Source organism: Oryx dammah, unplaced genomic scaffold, assembly GCF_014754425.2.
Source record: "Oryx dammah isolate SB20612 unplaced genomic scaffold, SCBI_Odam_1.1 HiC_scaffold_20, whole genome shotgun sequence".
NCBI classification, from domain to species: domain Eukaryota; kingdom Metazoa; phylum Chordata; class Mammalia; order Artiodactyla; family Bovidae; genus Oryx; species Oryx dammah.
Window position 1 is genome coordinate 4,118,234 of NW_024070204.1, and position 8,656 is coordinate 4,126,889.

Sequence of the window (8,656 nt, forward strand, 5' to 3'; positions counted from 1 at the left end):
GTTCCAGGACACCCCCCGCCCCATCCCATGCAAATCCTTCTGAGGATAATTGTGAGAATATCTATGATGATACTTATGACAGTCCTTATGAAACAGAGTCAAATGAACCATAATTGTGTTCTTGGACTATTTTTTCTTGCTAGTAAACTTCACTGATGTTCAAGTCTTTTATATGAAATCGGCACAGTGTTTGTATTTAAATTGGCACAGCATTTGTATATAACCTGGGCACATGCCCTGGTGGCTCACAAGGTAAAGAATGTGCCTGCAGTGTGGGAGACCCTGGGTGGGGAAGATCCCCCAGAGAAGAGAAAGGCAATCCACTCCAGTATTCTTGCCTAGAGAATTCCATGGACAGGGGAGTCTGGCAGGGTACAGTTCATGGGGTTGCAAAGAGTCAAACAAGACTGAGTGACTGATACTTTCTCTCTCAGGTATATACACCCCTATACTTTAAATCATTTGTAGGTTACTTGTGTTACTTAATGCATGTAAATTCTATGAAAATCGTGGCAAATACAACCAAATGCTTGTGAAGTGTTACAGTGCATGTGTGGCAAATTCAAGTTTTGCTTTCAGGAGCTTTCTGGACTATTTGTCCCAAATATTTTTGATTCACTGTTGGTTGAATCCAGACACAGAGCCAGTGGGTACTAAGGGTAACTGTATTTTATCTGCATTTAAGAAAGGCTGTTTCAACATAATCCTAGAGTTAAATCATAAGAAAAATACTGATCAATCCACTTATACATATATCTCTTTATAAATTTTTTTTTAATTTCTTTGCTTGTGTCTGTGCGGGGTCTTGGTTCCTGCCAGGGCTTTTCTCTAATTGCATGGAGCAGAGGCTACTTTCTCGTGGCAGGGCGTGGGCTTTCACTGCAGTGGAGCACAGACTCCAGGGCTCATGGGCTTCAGTAGCTTCAGCTCCTGGCTCTAGAGAACAGGCTCAGTAGCTGTGTCACACAGGATTAGTTGCTCTGAGGCCTATGGGGTCTTCCTGGACCAGAGATCGAACTTGCATCTCCTTCACTGGCAGGTGGATTCTTTACCACTGAACCACCAGGGAAGCCCCTACAGACATTTCTGCAATAAAGAAAAACTAAACAAAAAGGCAAGGGAACATTTAGAAACATATCTCTAACATTTAAAAGAAACACATAATTGATGGATTGCAAACGAATGAGAACAAGTTGACCTCTCTAAAAGGAGAATGGACAAAGGACCTGAACAGACAAATTAGATCATGAATGGCCAGTATGTGAAACTATTTGGCTTCAAAGGCAGTGAAATAAAGGGAGGGGGGGAAGTAACAAGATATTTATACAATTGAATACAGTATTGAATATAGTAAAATATATATATTTTGTGTGTATGTATGTGTGTGTATGAATGTCACTTGTGCGTATGAATATATATTGAATATGAAAAAAAAAAAGATTGAGAACCTACCCATTCATGCTGGGTATTGTTATGGGAGCTGGGTCAACTGAGATGAGAGCACACTTTACAAAACTGCAGGAGGGCAATGTTAAGAGAAGAACAATCAGAAATCAGAAATGGCCAGTAGTCACATAAGACCCACCTGATTCATTAGGAACAAGTACCTTTGGTTTGCCTACATTACCTGTTGATTGGGGCATCCCCTGTGGCTCAGTGGTAAAGAATCCACCTGCAATGCCGCAGAAGACACAGGTTCTATCCCCAGGTGGGGAAGATCCCCTGGAGGAGGAAATGGCAATGCACTCCAGTATTCTTGCCTGGAGAATCCACGGACAGAGGAGCCTGGAGGGCTACAGTCCCGAGGGTCGCAAAGAGTAGGACGCAACTGAACTGACCCAGCAGGCATGAATCTGTTGATTACAGTATTTCACAGGCTTGGAAGAGTCTGCACCCACACAAAGCAATGAGTGATGCTGGTAGCCTTGGGAAGGATTACAGCCCAAGGTTAGAGCTCACTTGTGTGACTGATTGAATAACCTCCCTCTCTAGTGTTTTTGCGATGCTTTGGGGCGCTGTTTCTTCCCTTCCTTCTGAACCAGCCTCCCCACCCTGCTGGTTGTCTCACTAAATGAGACAAAGAAATCTTTGACACAGGTTCATTGTGTGTTTGTCTGAGAGCTGTGTTTTTAACTTTAAAAAAAATGATACTTTGACAGAAATTTGGCAAAAGGATATTAAAGTTCTCAGATGGATGTTTCTGCTCTGAGACAGTAATTTAGCATTGAGGAATTTACCCTCTGGATAGAATTGGATAGAGGTGGGAAGACAGCTATAAGGAAGTTCAGGCAACTTTGTGTAATGAGAGTTGGGGGGAAAAAAATTCCATATATCACTGGTTCTCTGTCCGGGGTGATTCTGCCTCTAACAGATTTTGGGCCATGTCTGAAGACAGTTTTAATTGTCACAACTAAAAGGGGCCACTACTGGCATCTAGTGGCCTGAGACCAGAGATCTGCTCAATGTCCCACCACACCCAAGACAGTCCCACTGCAGAGAACAGCCCAGCCCAAAATGCCAGCAGTGCCAAGCCTGAGAAATCCTAACCAAACTGTACAACTGCAGGAACGAGGCTGAATCAAAGTGCAATACTTTGCAAGCGTAAGGAAAAACTATGATATTGCGGGTCTAAATTCATATTTATATTTAGAACTCGTTGCTAAGTGAAAAAAATATTTATAAAAATGTACTTGAATCATCATATGGTTAGGAAATATAAATGTATTAATAAGATATTTATATATTTATAGACTATTGTCTCTCATATTTCCCACGGACAGAATAGATTCATTATATGGGTCTATTAGAAAGTAGCATATGAGTGAATGTGTGTGTGTGTGTGTGTGTGTGTGTGTGTGCATAGTCAGTCATGTCTGACTCTTTGTAACCCCGTGGACTGTAGCCCGTCAGGCTCCTCTGTCCATGGAATTCTCCAGGCCAGGATAGTGGAGTGGGTAGCCACTCCCTTCTCCAGGGGATCTTCATGACCCAGGGGTTGAACCTAGTTTCTTCTGTGTCTTCTGCCCTGGCAGGCAGATTCTTTGCCACTAAGCCACCTGGGAAGCCATATGTACATACTATAGTATTTATTATTCTGTATCTCTTGTCAGTTGATTTCTATATCGATTGACTTCCTCTGTGGTATAATGATGTGGTGAGATTCCTTCACTAAGGAGTCCTGTCTCTAAGACAGTTAAAGCTGTTATTATGCGTGTGTCTGGACAGATAGCACATTGACCCCTTATAAGCCATGAACCCTGCCTAGGAAGCTCTTGATTAAATTGGGTGGCCTGCCTGTCACTCAGCTGAAGAGCAGACAGCTCAGGTGTTGAGCTGCAGGACCGCTCCTTAGAAAGGTGGACCTCTGAGCAGCCCAGGGAAGGGACGCAGATGGAGCGGACAAGGGTCCTGTCGCTTCCCCTTAGGCCAGCCTTGTCTATCCACTCACTGAATCAGCCTGAGAGCCTCAGGCCCAGCAAGATGGGGGCACGCAGGACTGTCCATCCCAAACCTGGCCACCAGCCCTGGCTCTGTCACTGACTCCGGGTTCCTCGTCTGTGAAATTAGTGAGCTAACCAGCAGCCTCCCGCAGTTTTCCAGGGCTTGGTCCTCTGGATTTCCCACCACACATCTGTCCCTGTGATTTCGCAATGAATGGTGTCCACCCTGAACACTGACGTGCCTGTTGAAATTGTTCCCTTGGCTTGACAACTTTCTTCTGTTACTTTGGAGTGATCACAGACCTCAGGGAGGAGAGTTTAGGTAAACCTCTTTCCAAGTTCTGGGCCCCAAAAGTACCCCCAGAATTTCCTCCTTGTGAAGCCTTCTCAAGGTCCTGTGACCATGGAGATCTGGAGGGTCGGCCAGCCCTGCTGCTCCCTGAGGAGGAGGCTGGCCATGTCCTGCGTTTTCCAACTTTTTGTGGGTTGCGAACCTTCACTTGATAACGTAATTTTCCCTTGTTTCCTTGAAGCCCAATAAATCTTCTCCCACCCTCCAGCAGTTTATTCTGGGAATATACAATTTCTGCCTGATCTGTGAGTGCGTGCGACTATCTCCCTGAGATTGTCATGTAATTTAAAGAGTGCTGAATTCTGCAGATGCACTGAAACCAGGTGGCTTTTACTCCTTATTTCCACTGGGTAGAGCTGTACAGTATGGTTGAGAGAGAAAGGGACACCTTTGAAAAGAAACAAAACCCCGATTGAGGTGAGTCGTTAACCAGTAAGTGATGACTGATGCAGGCAGCTTCCTCTCCTTTACGAATATATGAACGGAATAACCTTTGCAAGAGGTTTATAAAGAAAGCTGAGTGCAAAGAATTGATGCTTTTGAACTGTGGTGTTGGGACTCTTGAGAGTCCCTTGGACTGCAAGGAGATCCAACCAGTCCATCCCAAAGGAAATCAGTCCTGAATATTCATTGGAAGGACTGATGCTTGAGCTGAAACTCCAATTCTTTGGCCACCTGATGCGAAGAGCTGACTCCTTTGAAAAGACCCGGATGAAAAGAAAGATTGAAGGCGGGAGGAGAAGTGGACGACAAAGGATGAGATGGTTAGATGGCAGCACCGACTTGATGGACATGAGTTTGAGTGAGCCCTGGGAGTTGGTGATGGACAGGGAAGCCTCACGTGCTGCAGTCCATGGGGTCGCAAATAGTCGGACACGACTGAGCAACTGAACTGAACTGAAGAGGTTTATTATCTCCATCAGAGTTTTCCTAAAATAAAAGTAAAATTCAGGGCAATTTGTAGCTGGTGAAGTCAGCTACCTGTCAGTGCTTCCTATCATCACTGATGTTTGGAATGAAGTGATCAGCTAAAATATGAAGCTAATGAACTTCAATGTCATCAAATATCAAAGAATCAGCCAATAAACTATATTCACATAGTATATATGTGCTGTGTGCTTTGACAGTAGCTCAGTCATGTCCGAGTCTTTGTGACCATATGGACTGTAGCCCAACTGGTTCCTCTGTCCATAGGGATTCTCTAGGCAAGAATACAGGAGTGGGTGGCCATGTCCTCCTCCAGGGGATCTTCCTAACCCAGGGATGCAACCCAAGTCTCCCACATTGTAGGCGGATTCTTCACCATCTAAGCTATGAGGGAAGTCCTTAGCATATATACTGAACATTATACGTATATTATAATTACTGTATAATATTGCATAAAGTAGGGCTTCCCAGGAGGTGCTAGTGGTAAAGAACCCACCTGCCAATGCAGGGACACATCAGAGAAACAGGTTTAATCCCTGATTAGGGAAGATTCCCTAAAGGAGGGCATGGCAACCCACTCTAGTATTCTTTTCTTTTTTTTCTTTTTTTTTACTTTATTTTGCTTTACAATACTGTATTGGTTTTGCCATACATTGACATGAATCAGCCACGGGTGTACATCAGTTCCCAGTCCTGAACCCCCCTCCCACCTCCCACCCCATATCATCTCTCTGGATCATCCCCATGCACCAGCCCCAAGTATCCTGTATCCTGTATCGAACATAGACTGGCGATTCATTTCTTACCTGATAGTATACATGTTTCAATGCCATTCTCCCAAATCATCCCACCCTCTCCCTCTCCCACAGAGCCCGAAAGTCTGTTATTTACATCTGTGTCTCTTTTGCTGTCTCGCATACAGGGTTATCATTACCATCTTTCTAAATTCCATATATATGTGTTAGTATACTGTACTGGTATTTTTCTTTCTGGCTTACTTCACTCTGTATAATGGGCTCCAGTTTCATCCACCTCATTAGAACTGATTCAAATGTATTCTTTTTAATGGCTGAGTAATACTTCATTGTGTATATGTACCACAGCTTTCTTATCCATTCATCTGCTGATGGACATCTAGGTTGTTTCCATGTCCTGGCTATTATAAACAGTGCTGCGATGAACATTGGGGTACATGTGTCTCTTTCAATTCTGGTTTCCTTGGTGTATATGCCCAGCAGTGGGATTGCTGGGTCATAAGGTAGTTCTAGTTGCAATTTTTAAAGGAATCTCCACACTGTTCTCCATAGTGGCTGTACTAGTTTGCATTCCCACCAGCAGTGTAAGAGGGTTCCCTTTTCTCCACACCCTCTCCAGCATTTATTGCTTGTAGACTTTTGGATCGCTGCCATTCTGACCGGTGCAAAATGGTATCTCATTGTAGTTTTGATTTGCATTTCTCTGATAATGAGTGATGTTGAGCATCTTTTCATGTGTTTGTTAGCCATTTGTATGTCTTCTTTGGAGAAATGTCTATTTAGTTCTTTGGCCCATTTTTTAATTGGGTCATTCATTTTTCTAAACTTGAGCTGCATAAGTTGCTTGTATATTTTTGAGATTAGTTGTTTGTCAGTTGCTTCATTTGCTATTATTTTCTCCCATTCAGAAGGCTGTCTTTTCACCTTGCTTATTGTTTCCTTTGTTGTGCAGAAGCTCTTAATTTTAATTAGATCCCATTTGTTTATTTTTGCTTCTATTTCCAGTATTCCGGGAGGTGGATCATAGAGGATCCTGCTGTGATTTATGTCGGAGAGTGTTTTGCTTATGTTCTCCTCTAGGAGTTTTATAGTTTCTGGTCTTACATTTAGATCTTTAATCCATTTTGAGTTTATTTTTGTGTATGGTGTTAGAAAGTTATCTAGTTTCATTCTTTTACAAGTGGTTGACCAGTTTTCCCAGCACCACTTGTTGAAGAGACTGTCTTTAATCCATTGTATATTTTTGCCTCCTTTGTCAAAGATAAGGTGCCTATAGGTGTGTGGACTTATCTCTGGGCTTTCTATTTTGTTCCATTGATCTATATTTCTGTCTTTGTGCCAGTACCATACTGTCTTGATGACTGTGGCTTTGTAGTAGAGCTTGAAGTCAGGCAGGTTGACTCCTCCAGTTCCATTCTTCTTTCTCAAGGTTGCTTTGGCTATTCGAGGTTTTTTGTATTTCCATAAAAATTGTGAAATGATTTGTTCTAGCTCTGTGAAAAATACCGCTGGTAGCTTGATAGGGGTTGCATTGAATCTGTAGATTGCTTTGGGGGTAGTATACTCATTTTCACTATATTGATTCTTCCGATCCATGAACATGGTATATTTCTCCATCTATTAGTGTCCTCTTTGATTTCTTTCATCAGTGTTTTATAATTTTCTACATATAGGTATTCAGTTTCTTTAGGTAGGTATATTCCTAAGTATTTTATTCTTTTTGTTGCAATGGTGAGTGGAATTGTTTCCTTAATTTCTTTTTCTGCTTTCTCATTATTAGTGTATAGGAATGCAAGGGATTTCTGTGTGTTTATTTTATATCCTGCAACATTACTATATTCATTGATTAGCTCTAGTAATTTTCTGGTGGAGTCTTTAGGGTTTTCTATGTAGAGGATCATGTCATCTGCAAACAGTGAGGGTTTTACTTCTTCTTTTCCAATTTGGATTCCTTTTATTTCTTTTTCTGCTCTGATTGCTGTGGCCAAAACTTCCAGAACTATGTTGAATAGTAGCAGTGAAAGTGGGCACCCTTGTCTTGTTCCTGACTTTAGGGGAAATGCTTTCAATTTTTCACCATTGAGGATAATGTTTGCTGTGGGTTTGTCATATATAGCTTTTATTATGTTGAGGTATGTTCCTTCTATTCCTGCTTTCTGGAGAGTTTTTTTTTTTTTAATCACAAATGGATGTTGAATTTTGTCAAAGGCCTTCTCTGCATCTATTGAGATAATCATATGGCTTTTATTTCTCAATTTGTTAATGTAGTATATTACATTGACTGACTTGTGGATATTGAAGAATCCTTGCATCCCTGGGATAAAGCCCACTTGGTCATGGTGTATGATCTTTTTAATGTGTTGTTGGATTCTGATTGCTAGAATTTTGTTAAGGATTTTTGCATCTATGTTCATCAGTGATATTGGCCTGTAGTTTTCTTTTTTTGTGGCATCTTTGTCAGGTTTTGGTATTAGGGTGATGGTGGCCTCATAGAATGAGTTTGGAAGTTTACCTTCCTCTGCAATTTTTCTGGAAGAGTTTGAGTAGGATAGGTGTTAGCTCTTCTCAAAATTTTTTGGTAGAATTCAGCTGTGAAGCCGTCTGGACCTGAGCTTTTGTTTCCTGGAAGATTTCTGATTACAGTTTCAATTTCTGTGCTTGTGATGGGTCTGTTAAGATTTTCTATTTCTTCCTGGTTCAGTTTTGGAAAGTTGTACTTTCCTAAGAATTTGTCCATTTCTTCCACGTTGTCCATTTTATTTGCATATAATTGCTGATAGTAGTCTCTTATGATCCTTTGTATTTCTGTGTTATCTGTTGTGATCTCTCCATTTTCATTTCTAATTTTATTGATTTGATTTTTCTCCCTTTGTTTCTTGATGAGTCTGGCTAATGGTTTGTCAATTTTATTTATCCTTTCAAAGAACCAGCTTTTGGCTTTGTTGATTTTTACTGTGGTCTCTTTTGTTTCTTTTGCATTTATTTCTGCCCTAATTTTTAAGATTTCTTTCCTTCTACTAACTCTGGGGTTCTCCATTTCTTCCTTTTCTAGTTGCTTTAGGAGTAGAGTTAGGTTATTTATTTGACTTTTTTCTTGTTTCTTGAGGTATGCCTATATTGCTATGAACTTTCCTCTTAGCACTGCTTTTATAGTGTTCCACAGGTTTGGGGTTGTTGTGTTT